General features: G+C 39.1%; 1 protein-coding gene across 2 annotated transcripts in view; it reads right to left on the bottom strand.

Moving 5' to 3' along the window:
* oxr1a (oxidation resistance 1a) overlaps nt 1-21134 on the bottom strand; it is a 188591-nt gene extending 167457 nt beyond the window's left edge. For both annotated transcript variants that reach the window (XM_061234916.1, XM_061234934.1), the window contains exon 1: nt 20997-21134. The gene's annotated coding sequence lies outside the window, so the exon portion shown is untranslated. The remainder of the gene's footprint in view (nt 1-20996) is intronic.
* Nucleotides 21135-21926: the final 792 nt, after the last annotated feature.

Genomic DNA, 21926 nt, shown 5'->3' with positions numbered 1-21926 from the left:
TAAGCAATACCCTTAGTCGCACATTGCTCCAGAGGGAATTGTCCCCCGCTTAGTCAACTGTAAGTCGCTTTGACTAAAAGCATCAGCTAAATAACACATTATTTTACTATCAATTCATAGCCGGCTGCTTTGGAAGACATTAGTGCTTGTCTGCACCCTCCAGACGCACTGAAGGAGGAAACAGCGAGGGAAGCAAGTGACAATTACGGCTTTACTGAATTAAAAAAGGGGAATGAAAATTGATAAGAAAGCAAGGCAGCTGAAACCACCGAAAATGCTACAATAAGGGGTTTGCAGCAAACCTCTGCAGCAAAAACAGCAACGTGCTCTAGCATTAAAAACGATGCATGTCACAGTGGAGTGATATAACCACAATTTAATAAAAAGGGTACTCAATTACAGGCGACTTGTGTATTGTGGCTGGGGGTGGGAGCGAGTCATTTTTAGCAGAATGGAACTAAAGGACGTTCTGTATGGGGGCACTGTTCTTGGGGGGTGTTTTCAGGGAGGCGGGTTCCTGTTGAGATTCATTAAACCAGCCTTGTGTTTCAGCTTAATTGTCTCTGCGCAGACAAACACAATTAGCAACCGGCCGGTTAATGGATTGCGTGAAGCCCTGGGCGGTGTTTGCGAGTCACGTGAGTTGCGATTGGAGAGCGTTGCAGTAAATTAACAACGCCAAATATGCAGCACAGTACAGGACAGTACAGAAGTTCACATGGGTTGCCAGACACGCGCTGCAGGGTAACCTGTCCTCTTGGCACACGTGACCATGAAGAGCCATCATCAGTGATTCAGCAGCTCAGATAACAGACACATCACACAGAGAAAAAAATTATATACATATAATTTTTTTATTTTTTATTATTATTATTAAATGCAAACATGGTTGCCTATTCAAGTGTCAACTTAATCAACTTTTTTTGGTGCAGTATTATGGCAACAACCTGGCAAATATAAAGCAATGCTTACAGTTTAAGGTCCTATATTGTACACCTTTTCAGTGTTATATTGTAGATCCTGACATCCTTAAGATGTTGATACTTTAACAATGTCTTTATAGCACCTTCAACTTCTTTATAATCCACAAAGAAAAGGCAATGTCGTAAAAAAAAATTAAAAAAGCATATAATTATATGTGGTATTACAGAAATGGGACAGTCACACACACGCACACACACACACAATTGTGCATTTTCTCCTGCAGCCTTTCAAAATAGGGTACTCGTTTTAGATTCTGCAATAATGCATGCTAAATGCAAAACAAGATGTCATCTAGTGACAACTTGCTGATGCAGGAATAACTGATGAGTCGGAAATCTGTCTCTGTAGCAGAATACAATGCCATGGGGGAGTCAAGGAAGGAGGCAAATCTGTCTCTGGACAAGTAATGCCAGGCGATTGTTTACTCCAGCCAGATCTACTGTACAAAGTCTTAATCCGCATAAAGATTAACGGCGAACGGAGACTGCTCTAAATGGGCTGAATGAGTTACTGCATTGCACACTTTACGCAGAGAATATAGCAATGCTGCCCTGAAGTACATATGAAATAATTTCTCAACCCTTGCAGCAATAAAATGAACCTGGTACTTTGACCAATATTATAGATGATGCATTGTCTTTTGTGTAATGTACTTCCAGTAAACAGAGATCGATAAACTAGTTTATATACTGCATTGTAACAAGACACTTTAAGCTCTTGTCTCTATTAATGTGAGGGAAGCAGACAGGCAATTCCGGGGCCTTCCGCGGGGGCGCCACAGACTTTTTGTTTTACAGAGTAGTCATGACAATAACTTACAATGGAATTGAGCTTAGAACACAGCAAAAAGATTTCTGGTTTATCCCAGCCACCTCTCCACCCAGCAGGAAGATTCAAGACAGTTGGCCAACTTTCAAAATGTGCACCTGTTGACAAGTAAAATAAAAGATTCTCGCCAATTAGGGACATTAAATGCCATCAAAGCAGGATATATGAAAATGACTCATTTCACCGACATCTCATCTGCACTATGGAGGTGCAGTAGATGGTGAAAAAGCAATATAATTGAACTACATACTAGCCAGTCCTATAAACAATAGTGGTAGTAGTAGTAGTAGCTACAGCAGCAGCAGTAGGAGAATTGAAAGCATGTTTTAATGGTGAACTATTCAATGATATAAATTTTGTAAACTGTATTTAGTACATACAAAACATTGAAAACTATGAATTTGTCTCAGTTCTTAATGTAATAGACAAAGGAAAATTGAGACACTCAAAGATTTACATCACAAATGGTGCTGGAAACACATTACCTTACCTCTACCCAAGATGGAGGAAACAAACAAGAAGGAAATATGCTATAATGAAAGATGCTATAAGGAAAGTTAATTGAGAATGGTGTCTACAAGTTGTAGTTCGATTGTAGTCTGTTGGAGAACTTAAGACAGCTGTACTGAGACTCCACAGTCTTGATGCATATACATTTAAATGAATACACAAATACAAATTCAACTCAAATTCAAACAAATGCCATGAATACATAAAAAGATAGCGATTTTAATATTTTCCTAATCAAAGACAAAAAAACTGAAAATCATGCTTCTTTATTTTTTTATTCAGCGAGACTATCCCCACCTCATCACACAATAACAGCAGCTCCTGGTCGATCAGGTGGCTACAGTCCGCCCACACCACCGTGCAGTTGGTGGACTGAGGAGGAGAAAGAATTGTCTGGCTACAGGTGATTTAATGACACTTGTGTCCGCCTTTATTCTCCCACATTGCTGGAGGACATTACAGTGACAGGACAGGCCTACAAATACGGGCAGACATTACAAAGTGGAAAATGATTAAATGATTTTGAAAAGCAGGGAAAGTTGACAAGAAAACTGTGATAACAAATGGAATACAGAGGCTGCCCTGAAGTGGTAATCTCCATTTTGGGAGAAAAGCTTCTAATGCCATTTATTTTGGCCAAAGAGGCTTTGAAGATGGCACGCCATTGGCAGTATCATTTTTTAGCCCCACCTTTGTAATGGTCTCATATTTTCTCTTATCATATCTGTAGGAATGTCACCCAAACCCCATTTTCCAACCCGCTGTTGACCGCCACTGGACAACCGTGCAAACCAGTACTGAAAGATGGAAGTCCTAGGAGGTGATATTGAGGGTGTTTTCACACACTATCATTCCTCTAAAATGAAATTAACTTATTTTAAAGTGTATTTGAAAGAGGACTCGCTCTGCTCCTGGTTCACTTAAGCACTGACGCAATCTCAGACAACTTGTTTAAATGGTAAATGGTTTATATAGCGCCTTTATCGAAAGCGCTGTACAATTGATGCTTCTCATTCACCCATTCATACACACACTCACACACCAACAGCGATTGGCTGCCATGCAAGGCACCGACCAGGTTGTCAGGAGCATTTTGGGGTTGGGTGTCTTGCTCAGGGACACTTCGACACAGCCCGGGCAGGGGATCGAACCGGCAACCCTCCGACTGCCAGACGACTGCTCTTACTGCCTGAGCCATGTCACCCCGCGACATAACCCACCCCTCTAATTGGAGAATGGGCAGGATTTGACACAACAATAATGGCAAAAATATTAAAATGCACAGCAATTTATGTCTTAACAATATGTGTACCAAAATTAGGTACACAATTTTAAGCTTACTTTTTTTATTTAAGTAAGCTTAGTGGTTGGACATTCTTGACTCACAATTACAAAAAATCTTTTTCAACTCAATAAAGTAGTCCTACAATAACAATTGTAGGACAGAACATAACCATGGAACAAGCATACATATTTAACTGTGCAAGGGGTTCTATTTAAATATTTTAAATTAGCGCATGTCAATTTAAACAAAACAGGCCAAGTTTCAGTAACAGAGTATAACATCAATCAGACATTGTCCCTCGGCTGTCAACTCCAGACACAGTTGCCTTTAATGAATAATTTAGGTCTCCGCTTTGACCAAGGAATTCAGAGAAATGCTGTCAAGAGATGCAAGGGTTTCTGAGCATTCTACAGTACGAACTGTCAACGATGATATTACACCACGGTCCCATCGAACTGGTGGCCAGAAAAAATCCAGCGGCAGGAAGCAAGAATGTTGCAGTTCAGGAAGTGGAAATCAGACAGCCTTCTATTTAAATGGGAACAAACCTCCCCTCCTAATGTTCAGTCAGACACATGGGATAGCTTTATTCACAAAGCACCATCTTAGATGAAAGCCTTGGAATATCCGTGTACTGACATTTTATCATTCACATTGGTCCACACATTATTACAACTCTGCGGTCCATACATTAACTTCACCTCTCAAATGACCAAAGCAAATTGACAAATAGTAAATTAAAAAGATGAATGTGACTTAGGTGAAACCACATCAGCCTAATGCTGGAACATTCTAAAAGGTCTACATTTGCAAATAGGTAAATTACTGCAGTAGAAGATGAAGAAAATGGGAAACGGCATTATTTCATAAGCTCTGCCATTATTCTATGACATTTAATGTAATTAAGATATCAATTTACAGTAAAATGGAAGACAAGACACACATGCTTTCTGAGACCCGGATAACTTCACAGTAACTCAGAGAGCTCAAGCAATACACCATTTAAAGAAACTGATGTTTTGATGTCTATGACGTCTTCCTCAAAATTGACAAACAAAACAAAAAAAACAGCCTTGTAGTGCCTTGGGCATTTTAGTTTTTGCATTAGAAGACAAGGCGCCTTTGTTGAATGTCTTACAAACAATGTAAAAGACTGTCAGATAAAATAATATTTTAAATCATATTTAAAACACATAAAGCATTTTATGACTTTACAATGGAGCCACTTGCAATTGTATGGATGCGGGAATAGCCTTATGGATTTAAAGATGAAAATCCATAGGACAGAAGAGTTCCTATTGTTCTGTAAACATTACACACACAATAATTCATTACACAATTATTTAGCGCTCCGTTTCTAAGAATCATGTCTGGCTCAGTCAGACAAAACACAACATATTAATGCCACATAGTTGCTTTTCCTTTTCTTTTCAGCACAATACATTAGTAAATAAGACATTATAGTTTGAGCAACTTTCCTAAGCAATTACTGACAAATGACAGTATGTATTTATAGTATGTATCAAAAGTTCAGCTGGCAGCAGTTTTTTGCCAAATCACAGGAATAATGTGTAAATGTAGCATATTGGTATTCATTCTTAAAAACAACTTGACCTAACGTTAGGTTCCACTTGGGTGACATGCGTCATCACCATCTTGGCATATACATTCACTCTAAAATCAGATACAGCACATCAATATGGTTTGTGCTCTCAAAATGATAATAAAAATTTTTTTTTAAAGTGTTTAAATAAACAATAAATAAATAAAACTGTTTCACTGAATGATCCCATAACAAATGTAATTTGTTAAAAACAAGCCTGCCTTTGTTCACTCATATCACCTTAATCAACATTTAATTTATCAACAGACTTCCTTGACGCAATGTGCTCATTCCTTTCATTGAAATGCATTCTGCTAGTCATGTTTATTGGAATGAAATTGTCCCCAACGGGTATGATTTGTACAAGGTTGCTGCACTGTACTGAGGCAGTAATGATCCATTTGGAGCGAAACCAAACACAACTGCCAAAACCCCATGCTGAAAAGCTTGACTTTGCATTTACTGTATCAGAAGGAAGGCTGGTCGTAGTGGCTACCACTCATACAGCTGGCAATTACATACAGTGCAGTCCATAAGTATTTGGACAGTGGTACAATTTATGGGGGATACTTTGTATAGAAAGTGAGATGATTCCTACACGAATCACCCAATATGGCTGTAAATTACCTTAAATTAAAGGTGAACGTTTGCACTTTAATCTCATATTCATGGTTTAATTTCAAATCCGAGGTACTGGAGTACAAAGAACAGAAATTGTACCACTGTCCAAATATGTCCAAAATTATAAAAAAGTGCTCATACTGGATGAATATTGATTATGACATCTTGATGGTTCTTGATGTCACCTTTTCAGACCATTTCTGTATCTTCTTTACTGTTGTGTTATACATGCAGTATAGAAATGTCACGTAGATTCCTCGCCATCTGCTTGCTCTTATGATCTGATGAGCGCTCCATCCATGTCCACAAGCTCTCCTGTTCATAATCCGGATGACAATTCTAATATCAGATGCAGAAATCCTCTAGATATTGTTGCGCTTGAGAAGAAACTGTGTCACAGCTATGCTGTGGAAAAATCGTCGGCTTAAAAGAAACTGTCAAAAATCTGATCACGGAGGGAGACTAGTAAATTACAGATTTATTATGATATTCTGAAGGAGAACATTGCAACCTGTAAATATAGAAAGCCCACTTTTCAAGGACTATTGCTAAAAACAGGAATAATGCAGTTTTCAACCATTGATTCCTACTAAATCCAGAGTAATCTGAGTTTCTGACTTGATCAGCCAGGCTTCCACTGCAAGGAAATTATAACATACTTCAGTGATAAAACTACTAATATTAGATCTGCCAGAAATGTAGAACCAGACTTTCCAGCAAACTTGCCCCCAGCCAATATGAATACTTTTGCCAAGATTACAGAGCAAAATTGTCTCACAGATAGTTGCTCCCTTGACAGTGTGCCCACAAAATTCTTCAAAGAAGTCTATATTTGTGGATCACCTAACAAACTAAAGATAATGTCTCCATGTCATGCTCTGACTGTGGGAGGTAGTCGCGATTTAGCATGGAGGTATTTCACCCATTTCAAGTGGCTACATTGCTTACTGTGGAATCAGATTTGTGTCAAAATTACCAAGCAAAACATTTCTGATTGAGAGCAATACTGATTTCAAGAAGAGTTTGGAACAAAAATAAAAATATAAAACACTAAGCTACCACATCTTAAGCCTGATTTATACTTCTGCGTTGAATCTACGCAGAGGCTACGCTGTAGCCTACATGTAGCCGCGTTCCCTACAAGGTAGGCTACACAGAGGCTACGATACGTAGTTACATTTCAGGGGTGGTGTTTCGTGTTAGGCCTACAGCGTAGGGAACGCAGCTATGCGTAGGCTACGCCATAGGGAACGCGGCTATGTGTAGGCTACGGCGTAGCCTCTGCGTAGATTTGATGCAGAAGTATACATCAGGATTTAGATCTTTGTAATGAGCAAACTACCTACACGCTACTTCGCGACTACCACCCACAGACGGGAACACATTGCCTGCAATACATCAATCGCTTTTTCTCTGTGTGCTGCCTGGTTTTAACCACAGAAACCACTACTTAAACACAACTCGGACAACCGGCTCCTTCCTGGAAAAAAATCCTGGAAAAATATTTCATCTCAATGAAACCAGTATTTTAGAGAAAATCCTGTCAGGTTTTCAAGGAAACCATAGCACAGAGACACCGCTTGTGAAAGTACTGAAGGAAATGAAAGCTTTGATACTGACATTGTATTACTTATCATTCACTTGGACCATAGTTATGCATTTTGATACAATAGACCACAATGTATTAATTCATTAATTTGCCTGGTCAGCTGGGTTCTAAACACTTTCTGTACCTATGAAACAGGGAGAAATGTCATCACATTTCAAAGAAGCTGGATACTAACTATGGAACTGCACAGGGCAGCATTATGAGGCCACCTCTGTTCTCATTTTACATGCCCCCATTGTGTAATATAATCCGTGGACATAATGTTAACTTTCATATTAATTTCCTTGCTGATGACACACAACTGCATATACCGTATCTATAGAGCCAAAGGACCCCAGTGCTCTTTACTACCCGCTAGTCTGCTATGAGTGAGTGAATGGCCAAGAATTTCTCAAAAATTTATGGAGAAAAGAGAAAAGAATATTTAGTTGGCCCCAAATCAAAACGAATCAGAATTAACTAGGCTGAATAGTCTGGATCTACAGATCAGAATTTAAAAAATCTGGATGTCATTTTAGATTCAAACAAAAGTAAGTTTTAAAACATCCATGGGCACAGTGAGCCAGGCTGCTTTCTTTTATCCAATATTTTTTTTTTTCCATTTGTGTGGATTCATTAAGTGAAAAGGTTAATATTGTACCCCAAGTTATACCTATACAACTAAACCACTATTCCCTTACAATGTGATAATCCTTCAGTATAGGCTATAATTATTTACCCCCAATTCTTGCTAGACAATGCAAACATCCCAACGTTTGCAAAAAGAATTTTCCGGGAGAAATTTCTCAGGGACACTTCGACACACCCAGGGCAAGATCGAACAGGCAACCCTCCAACTGCCAGATGACTGCTCTTACCTCCTGAGCTAATGTCGCCCCTAAATGTCACACAATGTGACCTCACCTGCAATTTTAGCCTTTCTGTTCCTAAATTCTAAACTTCGCTTTGGCTTTGGTACACATTGCCGATTTATCAGGGAGCAGGTGCTGAATTCCGGGAGACTCCCGGACCTTCCAGGAGTGGTGGGATGTCTGGACAAGCCTTAAATAAATATTTGAATTGTTCCATCGCCAACATCTCAATGCATTGTGGTAGCTAAATACAGGGAGACACCTCATCGAAATGACAATGGCAACAAAACCAGACCGACCACAGTCACTGTCACGCAGTGACACCACCTAAGCCCCATTTCAAGCAGGGAAAATCCAGCAATGGTCAGACCAAATTGCACCTCAGACATTTGTACAGTATATTTCACAGAGATGTAGATTACATATAGGGCAGTATTTTTGTAGGATTGGTTCCTCTATATTATGATTTACATTCAAATAAATGGAAAAAAATAGCTATTTCAAGGATTTCCGGCTATACCGTTAATGGAGTAATCCTGAGCTGAATCGCTGATAACATTTTATCATGCCACTTTCGTTTATCACAACCTCTATATCTTTTACCAACTTAATTTTGCTTTCACTGTAAATATAAATGACACTGCAGATGGACCCAAATGCACTTAATGGGAGGCTTGAAGCCTACCTACAGGGCCAAATAATACACTGCCGGGAAAATGGCAGGAGTAAGCGTCTCAATTCCGCATCAACTCGACCGTGAGTGCTCTCAGTTCCCAACATCTGATCTTTGCAACAGTTGCAAAGTCTATCAAGAGTTTGACCTTCTTTACTGCAAAAAAGAAAAGAAAAACAAGCATTTTAGTCTTATATTGAGACTTATTTTATTTCTTAACTTTTTTGCGAAAAGTATGAAAACATTACCAATGAGGTCAGACAGTTTGACTCATTTCAAGATTTGCTAATGGAATGAGAAAATGTTCGCGTGGCTAGTGAAATTAACTTAAAACAAGCAAATCTTTTCTACATGAGAGATGAAAACTCTTGTTAAGACCATCTTTTTTTGTAGTGTTGCCACATATCAAACAGGATCGTTATTGCTATGGTTACAATTTAGACTGTATGGGCTCTGATAAAGCTGGTATACTATTATACTTGCACGGCAAGCCAGGTACTCCACCAAACACAGATTACCTCATGCATTCAAAGCAAATCAGGAGAGATTACTAATAAAATGGCAATTACAGAATGTAGAGCTTTATTAACCTGCTGCATGATTCCACTATATTTCCTTTCCTGCATTATGGCTCAGTGTTCTCCTGACAGTATTGACACCAGGTCTTCTTGTTCACATGGTTGGAAATGACATATGCAAAATAAAATGGTTACAGAACAGAACCCTTTTGACGACAGACAAAGTGGATACAGACACTTGAGATATCTCGAGAAAGTATTCAGATGCTCACCAATATAAAATGGGATCATGTCACTGAACATGCCCTCTGCTGTGGAGTAAAAGGCGTTTTCACTGTACTCCTCACTGTCCTCCTCAGAAATATTCACAACAGATGAGTGGGCTTTTTCCAAGGGCTCCAAATGCTGAGTCTTCGGTTTAGACTATATATTTGTTGTAAAACATCAAGTTCAAGCTCTGTTTTTTGAGACCGACTTGGATTTTCAAAATGTGACACTTCCCAAACCACCGTCATTTGCAAAATATGCAAAATAAGAACAGGGGGTAGGCTAATGCAATGAATAAAATTTGACAAGGGAGTATTTTGTATTCTTTTTTGTTTAAAGGCTGAAAATTGAGTAGGCTACTGCATTTTAAGTTGAATTGCACCAGTTCAGTAGCTTATAGATTTGCACCCAAATGTAAAATATCCTGATACCAAGGAGATTGTATATGGTGAAGCTGGCTGAAAAAGCCATGATTAGATATATTGGCCATATCACCCATTGCAAAACAACTTCCACTAGTGGTCTTTTTTAATTTTTTAATTTACTAGGCTAGATAAATGAACAGGTGTTAATGAATAGGACCTGTTAATAACACTTGGACTCTATACACTATAATAAACCTTAGGTAGGCTACACATAGTCGGTCGAAAATTAATGTTGCTTAAAGAGTGTTTTTTCTTGTGGTATCAAGAAAATGGTATCAAATATCAATATTAAAAACATATATTTAAAAAAAGAGGGTTCCTGCCGCAGTGCTTGGGCTACTAACTAAAAGAAGGGGGGAACTTCATTATAAATCACAGCAGGGGATTATAAATCACGTGTTGGAGAAAGGGGATGTCAAGTGTTGACATTGTAGCATCAGCATATGACACTGTGGAAACACAGAAATAATAGGACATTTTCCAGCTTTGATTGAAGCATTTTCATTAAAAAATTGAATGGCTTCTAGCCCTTGAACAAAGCTTGCAATGTGAATGTAGCATTCCAGACTATAATAACAGAAAATGGCTTTTCTCTGTTAATGTGGGACTGGAGGGGTTTGTGAGGCAGCACGTGTTCTTTTCACTCAAAACGAGACACCTGCATTACAACAACAAAGGCCCCCTGTGTATGATTATAGGAGAAAAACTGAATTAGGCAGACTCAAAATGGTGGCCAAAAGGAACATTACCCCAGACCATAATTATATAGGGGAAACTATGTGTGGGGGCAAACATGGAGAAGCACTTCTCCACAGGTTTGCCTTGGGTTGTAGTGAATATGATATGGAAAGCCACGTGCAGTCAAATCAGGCAAACAATGATGTACATAATGCTTCAAAAAGTAGTGTGCACATGAGGCAACAGACCCCCCTAGTTCTTGTTCCAGGAAAGAGCTTTGCTTGTGTGCACCTCTTGGCAGGTAGGCAAAAGACCGCTAATATAAATTAAAGACATAAAGCCTGCTTGAATTTATTCTGGAAACTCATTAGCAGAAATTAAATTAGGCTGACAGAGACTGATGGTCTTAGTGCATCATTCAAAAAATGACTTTGTTTCCAGGGCTTAATCTAATTTCAACACACCAAAGAGCAGAAATTCAGATCAGTTCAACAAAGCAGAGAACAATTCACAAAGGAACCACCTGTAAGAGGGAATGTAATGTAATGTAATGAATGCCATTCACATTGATGCATCTGCAGCATGAAGTGAACCACGTTAAGTCTTGCTCATGTTTAAAATGCATTACCGTTTTTTGGTAAGCATCCGCCCCAATTCGTTGACCTTTGTCTAATCATGATGTGACCACTTTTCAACCAATAACAGATCCGTTTTTTGCACTCAAATTTCCAAAATAAAAAAATCGAAAACTTCACAAATCAATGTATACAGTGGTGTGAAAAAGTGTTTGCCCCCTTCCTGATTTCTTATTTTTATGCATGTTTGTCACACTTAAATGTTTCAGATCATCAAACAAATTTAAATATTAGTCAAAGACAACACAAGTAAACACAAAATGCAGTTTATCAATGAAGGTTTTTATTATTAAGGGAGAAAAAAAAATCCAAACCTACCTGGCCCTGTGTGAAAAAGTGATTGCCCCCCTCCCCCCCGTTAAAACATAACTTAACTGTGGTTTATCAAACCTGAGTTCAATTTCTCTAGCCACACCCAGGCCTGATTACTGCCACACCTGTTCTCAATCAAGAAATCACTTAAATAGGACCTGCCTGACAAACTGAAGTAGACCAAATGATCCTCAAAAGCTAGACATTATGCTGAGACCTAAAGAAATTCAGGAACAAATGAGAAAAAAGTAATTGAGATCTATCAGGTTATAAGGTTATAAAGCCATTTCTAAAGCTTTGGGACTCCAGCGAACCACAGTGAGAGCCATTATCCACAAATGGCGAAAACATGGAACAGTGGTGAACCTTCCCAGGAGTGGCCGGCCGAACAAAATTACCCCAAGAGCGCAGCGACGACTCATCCAAGAGGTCACAAAAGACCCCACAACAACATCCAAAGAACTGCAGGCCGCACTTGCCTCAGTTAAGGTCAGTGTTCATGACTCCACCATAAGAAAGACTGGGCAAAAATGGCCTGCATGGCAGAGTTCCAAGACGAAAACCACTGCTGAGCAAAAAGAACATTAAGGCTCGTCTCAATTTTGCCAGAAAACATCTTGATGATCCCCAAGACTTTTGGGAAAATACTCTGTGGTCTGACGAGACAAAAGTTGAACTTTTTGGAAGGTGTGTGTCCCATTACATCTGGCGTAACACCGCATTTCAGAAAAAGAACATCATACCAACAGTAAAATATGGTGGTAGTGTGATGGTCTGGGGCTGTTTTGCTGCTTCAGGACCTGGAAGACTTGCTGTGATAAATGGAACCAAGAATTCTGCTGTCTACCAAAAAATCCTGAAGGAGAATGTCCGGCCATCTGTTTGTGACCTCAAGCTGAAACGAACTTGGGTTCTGCAGCAGGACAATGATCCAAAACACACCAGCAAGTCCACCTCTGAATGGCTGAAGAAAAACAAAATTAAGACTTTGGAGTGGCCTAGTCAAAGTCCTGACCTGAATCCTATTGAGATGCTGTGGCATGACCTAAAAAGGCGATTCATGCTCCAAAACCCTCCAATGCGGCTGAATTACAACAATTCTGCAAAGATGAGTGGGCCAAAATTCCTCCACAGCGCTGTAAGAGACTCATTGCAAGTTATCGCAAACGCTTGATTGCAGTTGTTGCTGCTAAGGGTGGCCCAACCAGTTATTAGGTTTAGGGGGCAATCACTTTTTCACACAGGGCCATGTAGGTTTGGATATTTTTTTCTCCCTTAATAATAAAAACCTTCATTTAAAAACTGCATTTTGTGTTTACTTGTGTTGTCTTTGACTAATATTAAAATTTGTTTGATCTGAAACATTTAAGTGTGACAAACATGCAAAAAAATAAGAAATCAGAAAGGGGGCAAACACTTTTTCACACCACTATAGACCGGATTTAATTAAACAAAAATAATTATTTTAGCCAAATTTAAGAGCTAGCTATATCAGCCATTCGTATGTCAGCTAGCTACATTGAGTTAGAGAACGACTCAGCACTGGAAGAGCAGGCAGAAGCACTGCAGAGGGAAGTACAGCTCGAATATCTCCTTTAATACTTTAAAGAGCAAATACACCCTAGATCACATTTTCTTTTAGCTGTAAACATTTGTATGCCTACAGTACTTGTTTCAAAGAAACATATTAATCCATGAAGTTATTTAAAAATTTGAAAACACATTCGTTTTCTGAAATAAAATGACTGTTTGGTTATATGGTGGTCACGCTATCTAATTTGTCTACCTCTTTATACCGATACTGGGGCTTCTTGGTCATGACATCTGAACGCAATATTCAACAGTTGGTTAGTTTAATTTAATTTAATTTTTTTAATAAGAAACAAAAAAAATGCTTAGGCAAATGGTGACTGTAGTGGTATTAAAACTTCACTGCATTAGAGACAAATCCTACATTCTAATCCAATCCTACCTCAACCTAATTGCAACCTGAAAGGTTTAAGAGGACTTTATTTCACTCACAGAAAATGTACAAATACAACAATTCCAGTGGAAGAAACGATATACTGTGCCGTGCCTTGAGTTTAGCCGATTAATAATGAACAAACACCAACACCTGTTGCACAAACATTACTGGACAACCGCAGCCCAGGAAATGGGTCAACTGATACACTTCCCAGTTTGTCAATGAGAAACTAGATCAGAGTGAGAAGACACTAAAAGACAGGGCTGTGAGGATCAACAGGTAGGCCTACCACTGGTCATATAGACAAATCCCCTGTAATCCAAAGATGTTTACACTATGCAGTTGAGCTGGGTCTTATTTGCAGCCTCCTGGCAACTGCATATCAGCAATGTCCCAACCATTACATCTGGCTTGGCCAAAATAGTAAAGGGCACCAAAGAACGTACACCTGTCTTACAACAATGACAATAACAATGTAGACAGTAACTGCAGCAATACAATCAGTTCTAAACACAGCAGACATCATAAAAACCACCACAAAGTACCTCTAAGGACACATGATTTCCGTGAGGTTTAAAGACGCAAACCAGACACATTTTTCCCCCCCACCCCCCATTCTTCCTCCCGCATTTTAGCATTTTAGCTCATACCCAGAGCAACTTAATAGATTCATACATTACTGCTGAATATTTTACTGGAGTAATTCCAGCAAGGACTTGTATATCCTTGCCCAAGAGTTAAATGGCAGCACCCCAGCTGGGAATGATACCCCCAATCTTTCAGTCAAACTCAACCTTTGAGTCACAAGCTCAGCTCCCTAAGCATTATTGTATACCACTGCCCCAACTGACACTGCACAATATGCAGATGAATTGGTTCGAGTGGAGAGCAGACTGAAACACAAAGCAAAATAGCTTTTGACCTAGGCCGATATGACAAAAGTATCTGAACTCAGTCATGCAAAATCTGAGACAGCCGGGTCAACAGATCCTGAACCTGGCAATCACAGAGGTATCACAGAGCTAGTTATAAACTCGCTCTGGCAACCCTGGAACTGAGTCCAATGCTGTCCGCGCATTCACTTAAGAGGCAGTGTTTGTAACAATGAGCCAATCACACGGAGTCAAAGAGAGAGCAAGGCAGGCTTCAAAACCCAAAAGCATAGTTTCCCTTTAACGCAGTTTCACACTGAGAAAATGCAGATAGTTAGAAAAGACAGCCCTACTACATCTGCAGTACATGTGTATGCTTGTGCTCACTCTTAGCTTTACTCTAATTTAAAAACTAATAAAAAAATGTTAAAACAGTATAACCACAGATCTCATTTGACTGTACCTTTCACTAAACACAAAGGACAAATGTGGGGAAAAGACACTGCATCCTTTTCACACACAGCATCTGAAGTCGACTATGCAGCAAACGTTTAAACGTTACAGTATTTTACATAAAAGCCAAGCCTACTTTTTACAGTAGTACACTATATTTATTGCTATTACATAAACAGTGTAAAAATGTTCTGAAAGCGTGATTATTGTACTCTAAAAGGGCTCGATATCAGCCACACCACTAGTCACTTTCTGTTCGCTACATGGCTGCTTCCATCAACTGTGAGAGATACAAGCCACTCATCAGTGAGTACAGAGAATGCGGTTTCCAATTCCTATGTACAAAGCCGGTTTTCCAGTCCTTTTAACACCACTTAAGGTTTCAAACAATGGCAATCACTGTGTCTTCCCAGACTTGTATAGCTGCATCATAAAAGGTATGGCAGCAGTGCAATTTACATTTACTTTTTTATTAAGGAATGTGTCACAGGTGTCAAAATTATTGGCACCCCTAAGAATTATTGTTAATAAATTCAAACAGTGAAATTGCCAAAACAATTTTACATAATTTAGTTCATCTCAGTCTAAAGGAACTATATTGGGTCATTCAATCACTATAGTATAAAAATTAGGATAGAATAGTGAGGATTGGAAATGAAAACATATACATTTTAATAATCCTCATGTAAGGCACTAATTATGTGGGTGTAGAAGTATAACTGCAAACAGTAATCAGTGTCCTATTATCTAACCAAAAATGTGGAATTTCAATTAATAATTCAAATTTGCAATATTAATGGTCAAATATAATAAAATCCAATATTTAATTGATAGCCTGAAGTATGGAGTTCCTGGACAGACAATTTTGGCTCGGCTCCCACATTCGTGCATCATCAAAACAGACACACAAATACAATTATTTATTAACAAACATACTGCAAACACAGAACATAAGCAAGGAAACTCAAATGAGGAAAATTAAGTGTGCGTGTGTATGTGTGAGTTTGTGTGTGTTAGGGCTGCACGATATATTGTATATTTATCATCATTGCGATATGAACATGTCCAATAAACACAGTGCAAAAGACTGTTTGAACTGCGATGAATAGTATTTCATTAAATTGATGTTCTGCTAAATTGATTGGCTGTTCATGTGCAATTTGTTCAACAAAAGCATTTTGGAAAAAAATATGTAATGTTTTTTATTCAGTGGGCAGAGGCTTTTCATTGTCTGGGGTCTATGTTAACAGTGTCCCTAAATCAGAACTGTACAAACTTCAGTATTTGTTTATTTATCAAATAGTAATATCATCATAAGTCAACACAATATCAAACGAATGCATATTTTCCTCATATGGTGCAGCCCGAGCATGTGTGGGTGCGTGAGAATGAATGCGCAAAGGAACAAAGGAAAAAGAAGTGTAGTGTTCGTAGACCTATCAGCGTGGGCTGAACAACCTAATTTAGCTACAAGTACCACTCACCCAAGAGGGAAACGATAGCTTCAACTCACGCGATAAAACTGCTAGGTTATTCACAAAGTAGACCAAGATTGTTCGTTCTTAGGGTTCTGATTTTGACAGTTAAGAGGGTTACTGCAGCTAGAGGAGAGAGGGAGACCGTGTGCTTTACACTATAGAATATTCAATAGATAGCAAACCGATTCACAAAAGTTTAAAGCGAACAGAATGCATTTGAATGATAAAAAAACCAAACACAAACAGAAACACAATAGAAAATTGATTAACAGGGATTGCAGTTAAGACTAGTGTAAGGGTAATTGATTCTTAATTGACAATGTGTGTTAACAAAGACAATCACATGATTACAAATAACCTTTTAGTGATAATCCTTATTACTATTAGACCACTTTCTCTGTCTCTCTCCAGCAGACAGACAGCCTTTGACCTTAATGTCTCTGCTTCTGAGCTAGCGTATAGAGGCTATGCACCCTATGGAAGGGTGGCATAAAGACAGCCCTTATGGAGGAAAGGAATTATAGGAAAAGACTCATGGCTGTCATCTTTGCCAGGGTGTTTGCACAAAGTATTAAACCAGGGGTGCCAATAATTGTGAGACCTGTTTTTTGGGAAAATAGATTTTTTTTTTGAAAAATGCAAGACTTCGGTTGATTCTATCAAATCATTAATGACACAAAATTTTTTCTTTTTGCACAATTTTGTGCAAATGATTCTGAAGCCTACTGTAGATTGCATAAGGTACGATACGCAATTTGGCTACTCTAAATGTATATGCAATGCTCCCGCCCTAACATCCATCCCCAAATATACCACCCTTGCTTACTGCCAGTAATTCATCATGTATAAAATGTCCTCCATAGGAAACTAATGTATTTCCACCCCACTATATGCAATGTTGTCACTGAAACAAAAAGCACATAGTAAATGGAAATTAATCCAACTTTCCACTGATGAAATGTAAACACATCTTTCCCACTATAAAGGAGTGTTGGCTTGATCCAAGGGAGCCACATAATGGATAAAAAACAATGGTAGACAGAACCAATGGTAGTCACTACCATTAGTACAATGGTAGTCAGAACCAATGGTAGTCACTACCATTAGTACAATGGTAGTCAGAACCAATGGTAGTCACTACCATTAGTACAATGGTAGTCAGAACCAATGGTAGTCACTACCATTAGTACAAGGGTAGTCAGAAGCTGCCCATGTCCACAGACCACTGTGCCTCTCCTAATGTTCCCTCGCTGATGCAGCGTCCGCCTCATGTAGCCTACACCAGCATTTTTCTAGGTCAATAGCTTTCTGTTTTTCTGTTTTTATGTAATATACACACATGGGCTCCATTCTTTAAAACATTAACTTACTGTTTATAATGAATGGACGTTCATTATAAATCTGTCCAGCTTTGTCCCACAAGATCTTACGGTTTGTTGGGCTTTTGGACTGTCTGCATCAGGTCAGCCCAGCCTAGGGCAGCAAAGTGTTGCAGGGCACACACATGGGCGCTCTTTGTGCAGAGACACACATGCACACACTTGCCTATGGCTTGAATCTATGCAACGCTAATGTTGGCGTGTATGATGTGACCAGAGCTGACACCCTCCTCCCATTTCCACTGCAGTCTCCTCACCTGCTTAGACCCAAGGAGGAGGATGTCTCAAACTCTCACACTTGTAGGCATAATTTACACAGATCCCCTGCACTTTTACAGATGGCTGTTTTTTGTGAAAGCAATCATATACTATATATCATATACTTAATATACACTACCTGAGTACTTTATTAGATAGACCAGTACACCAGCTTGTTAATGCAAATATTTATTCAGCCAATCATGCAACAGCAACTAAATGTATCAAAGCAAGAAGACGTGGGAAGAAATGTGACCAAAGTGACTTTGACTGTAAAATGATTGCTGGTGCCAGACAAGGTGGATTGAGTATCTCAGAAATGGCTGATCTCCTGGGATTTTCACAGACAACAGTCTCTAGAGCAGAGGTCACCAACCCTGGTCCTGGAGAGCTACTGGGTCTGCTGGTTTTTGCTGTTACTCTGAACTTAATTGATCAATTAGAGCAGATGATTACACAGCTAACTCACCTCACCTGGTTACGTGGTACTCAGCAGGGTGCTGATTTTAAGGTGAAAACAAAAACCAGCAGACCCAGTAGCTCTCCAGGACCAGGGTTGGTGACCTCTGCTCTAGAGTTTGCAGAGAATAGTACGAAAAACAAAAAAAAACAGTAGTGAGCAGTAGTTCTGCGGGCAAAAATGCCTTGTTAATCAGAGAGGTCAGTGGAGAAGGGCCAGACTGGTCAAACCTGACAGTGACAGTAACGCAAATAACCACACAATACAACAGTGGTATGCAGAAGAGCATCTCTGAACACACAATGTGTCAAACCTCTAAGTGGATAAGCTACAGCAGCAGAAGACCTATAAGTCTAAAAAATAAGTCTAATAAATACCTAATAAAGTACTCACGGAGTATGTCTTTCGGTTTTCTCCAACTATTTATTATCTTTTACAGCAGCCTCTTATTTATTAAAATAAAATTATAAAAATGATATGCCCTATTTTTAAAATGTATTTTGCATTTATTGGTAGCCTACAATAAAAGGGGTGTAGGTACCTGTGTTGTTTGGTGTTTTGGGGGGGGGGGGGGGGGGGGGGGGTAGTTGCAATGTGAGCTTGCCTAGGGCACAAAATGAGCCAGAACTGCAAATGGTTACACGGTTACATTGTCTGCAAGGTTTCAATTCTATACCATCTCAAACATATGATATTCTGTAAATTCTGAAGTGACTTTTTGAAGTGACAAGGAGGAGTAAATTCAATGTCCAGAACAGCGTGCACACATTTGTCTAGGTCACCACAAACAAATTCAAATACCACAGCCGTGTTAAAAGGGAGTAATCTGGATGCTCTAGTCCTTTGGTGAGAAAATAAAAGTCCCAATGAGGTTTCCTGAAAATAAAGCCACAACGGAAAGTGTGTCTCATATTATATATCCCATTTATCATTATGCTCCATCAATAAAGTATGATTTCTCCTGTCAGAGCACTGCAACCTGTGTCAGAGCATCTCAAGGACACTGCTTGGTTTTGACTTACCACAAGGATCTATAAGATTTAGAAATTCTAAGAATGCACTTTTGGTATGCTACATTTTACATCTTGTAGAGGATTACAAAACATTTAATTCCAAACACAGCTCCACGCAGCGATAAAGGATAAAGAAAAGAAATATGCTACAAACAAACAATCATAAAGCAAGATATTTTTATACTGTAGTGTGCAGTTTAGTAGACTATACAGTATGTTCAAAAGTAGGCTATAGCGTAGGGTAGCTACACACTAACAAATTAAGCAAAGACATCCTCCATTCAGTTCTTCAGTCGCACTCTCATTAATAGCGAATTAGGCAACCCAATATTGATGCAATGGGTCGGCCAGACGCCTGAGCTGGGTGGAACTACTCTAAAGACTCATTCTGATCCTGTACATGCAAGTTACTTGTCTCCATTGCACAGTAAACACATGCGTGTTAATCATCATTTGGGACGCCTTTTCTTCATGACAATTTACTGTACAAGTAACGTGTGTGTGCGTTCAGGTATCACGGGCAAATATGCAAACAATCATTCCAACAGAAGCGCATAGCCTACAGTAACGTCGCAGTTCCAAGTGCAATAAAATTGACACGTGACCAGGCTGATGCCGCAAGAGCCCCTCGTTTTCAACTTTTAAAATAAACATATTGATACAGTGTTAAATTATGGCAGTTTCTGAAGCTTTTTCTTTCTTTCTTTTTTTTTTTTTATATGGGCAGGTAGCCTACCCTGAAAGAACGTCACTACAAGTATGACGCCTTTTCAGCAAAATGAAAGCCGATCCTACAGCAGTTTCGTAATATAATAATCTTACAAAACATTAAATCATTATATAATACTTTTTAAAAGCTAGCGATGTCCTTACTTTTTTATTCTGCAAGCGCCATTTTACTAAATGGCTACGGCGAACTATTGACAAAGTTCAATATGAAATAGCTAACGTTGCCATAAAACACAAGTCTTTATGAAAACGCAGTACGAAGTTGCTGGGATGTAACAGATATTTCTATGTCCGATTTGGTGCAATTGCATATTATTGGTAGGTGCTATATTTGCTAGTTTGATAACACTACACCTGTCTCGACAAGAGGTGCCGGTGTCAGGCCATATTCTGGGGCAATATGAAATGGGATGTTTGCAGCACTCAGAAACTCGATAGCAGTTTCCTTTATGTGCGTATTTGCCTAAGCCACCACAGACCCTGAACTTGAATTACCCGAGATAATCCGATGCATCACTTAAAAAACCGCCGCCGATGCAAATCGCGCCGGACTAAAATAACAAAGCAGAATAACTAAATTGCTACTTACTATCAGATGGAGGCGTGTGCCATGATTAGTTGTTCACAAGCACAGTGTTCAGATGCAAACTAAACAGCTTCGATACTAATTCAAGAGCAAGTACCTCAGTTGTGTATAACAGACACGCTCAGTAATTTGACCTTCTCATAACAGAAACTACCATCACTATCGGTGAAAGCAGGGGAGTAGCGGATCAAACCAAAGTGGGTGTAGCCTACCACTGCAGGCAGACAGCCTTCTACATCACTCAACTTTCCAGAGGGGCGCGGGATAGCGTGCAGAGGAGAGGGATATTCTCTCACTTCAGAGGGGAAAAAACACTATGAAAAGTAGATTGAAACATACATTTTGAAGATGTCTTTGAAAAATGGTGGTATGTGTAGGTAGAATTAAATTCTGAAATTGGCATGCTGCATAGAACCAATAGGAATAGGCTAAGCCAAGGCTCTATTATGCTTATTTGCCTTGTGTGTCATTATAATAATATATTAAACGCCACCAAATTGTGGAGAAACCAGGGCAAGAAGAGGTAAGTGATAGGACGTATTGGTGTTGCTGTAGAGGGAGTGGAGTGCAGCAATGCAGTACAGGGAGAGCCCCTGACTTACAGTAGCAGCTTGCCCATGCTACAGACAACCAATCCATCATACTGTATCAGCTGAGTGCGCACTCAACTGCAGAAACCTCGGACATAGACAGAGTGCGGCTGGGCTAGAGATGTAATACGTTAAAATCACATGAAAGCTACATTTGGATTAAATATGGTTGATCTGGAAATCTTATGACTACTTTTATTTGCCAGCCATTTTCTTGCTGATTTATGTGTTTTTCATGGTGAGGGTACAGTACAGTATATATTCTTGGGTACTTCCTCAGATAAAATGTGATATCGTAGTGCTCTACAAAGAGTGAAGTCTTTTCTTCTTTTTTATTTTACCA

This window comes from Conger conger, chromosome 1, assembly GCF_963514075.1.
Source record: "Conger conger chromosome 1, fConCon1.1, whole genome shotgun sequence".
Classification (NCBI taxonomy): domain Eukaryota; kingdom Metazoa; phylum Chordata; class Actinopteri; order Anguilliformes; family Congridae; genus Conger; species Conger conger.
The sequence above is the reverse complement of the archived record's forward strand: the minus strand, read 5'-3'. Positions and strand labels throughout refer to the sequence as shown.